Genomic DNA, 1,634 nt, shown 5'->3' on the forward strand with positions numbered 1-1,634 from the left:
ATTGATGCTACTCTCCAAGCAGAGGTTGTGGGGAATGATCGTTACCTTTTTATAGTCAAATGAAAGATCTGTCCTTTTTAATCATATCAAAGTAAGTGCAAATGATAGGTTTATATTTTTGATGCGTCTAGACAAACCCTGTATCACAAACATGATCATCTCGCTTTTTTTGTACAATGGAAAATGTGGGAACAGAAGTTGACCACGTCTACATTAGCTCAGTGACTAGAACACTTTGTGTTAATGGCCTAGTATAGTAACGGGGGGTGCCCTAATTCCGACCCATCCCTAATACCGAACTAGTTTGAAAAATCCTTGTTGCGGCGTTATGCATGTGAGCACGTGCCTAAAAATAACCACAAGAATGGACAAAGTTTTTGTATTGATATCGGTAATCTCACTAAGTTTGTTTTAGTTCGTACACTCCGACAACAGACGAGTGAAAAATTTGTGTGAATTCGACGCTTGTTCGGGGGTTGACGAGCGTGTCAAAAATGCAGGTTTTGCTTTTCAAACAGCCACTTTGGAGCAAGTCGCGTAATCGTAAAAAGATTACTTGACAGAAAAACAGTTGTAGATTGTTTTAGTCATAATTTGTGTATTATAATTTCTAAACTCTCTTCTCAGATCGACCTGTGTTAAACACTAGGTCGGAATTAAGGCATCCCTGTTGCGATAGAACGTTCCACCGGCAAAATGACCAAAAACCTGCCGTGCGTTTCGCGAACCATTACGCTTGGGTGCAAGGCGCTACACTAAAGTGAAATATACAGCCTGTACAGCTTTAATCATTGTGATCTTTATCTGTCAATATTATAGCTCATGTTGCGCGGGTTTTTGGTCAGATAAACTATTACCAAAGATCTGTGCGTTTGCATGGAACATAGGTCGGAATCAGGGCACCCCCGTTACCCTTGTATGTTCCTTATGTATGTATGTCTAAGTCAAGTAGTGCATCTTTTGTCTCCAATTTTCTATATACGTTTGTTATGTGTCTGTCATATCTTGACCTGTACCTAGCCCGTCGTGGCATGAATGTACAATAAAGGTATTTCATTTCATTTCTATCGGAGTTGCCCAGTCCGCTTAAGTCTGGCGGTGTTGTACTCATACTATAGTGTTCGGTACCGGTGTAGTGGCGGGTTATACATGGTGGAGACATCGCAAAGAAACTCTTCACAAAAATTTCATGCAGAGCTTGGAAGTTACAAAAAAAATTAATAAAAACTATACCAATGTCGTAGAATGCCAAATCAAACGAAAAAAGACGGAATTGTAAAGAAATGAACTTGAAGACTAGATTATTCGCCAAACCATATTCTGTCCAATTTGTTCAACCCTCAAGACCACGTAGATTTCATAATGAAAACAACTTTTGCAAAACTTTTTTTTTATTCGCACGCGCGCATCAGTTTTGGGGCTCCAGGAGAATGTCATCCATATAATCAAATCAACATGGCCTTAACAGAAATAGATGTAGAACTTCATTGACACAACAAAAGTACTGCGACTTTCGTAAGGTTTAAAACTGCCTGTAAATATACAAATACGTGGGTAGAACGAAAATATAGGACGTACAAAGGCGTGTTTTGTACTGTTTTTGTACCTTTTTCACGCCAGCCGAATGAGCACAT

The 1,634-nt window shown here is 39.3% G+C and overlaps 1 protein-coding gene across 1 annotated transcript in view; it reads right to left on the reverse strand.

Moving 5' to 3' along the window:
* LOC109465649 (gem-associated protein 8-like) overlaps positions 1 to 1,634 on the reverse strand; it is an 8,119-nt gene that overhangs the window by 623 nt on the left and 5,862 nt on the right. The window lies entirely within an intron of this gene.

Source organism: Branchiostoma belcheri, unplaced genomic scaffold, assembly GCF_001625305.1.
Source record: "Branchiostoma belcheri isolate BF01 breed outbred unplaced genomic scaffold, Haploidv18h27 scaffold155, whole genome shotgun sequence".
NCBI classification, from domain to species: domain Eukaryota; kingdom Metazoa; phylum Chordata; class Leptocardii; order Amphioxiformes; family Branchiostomatidae; genus Branchiostoma; species Branchiostoma belcheri.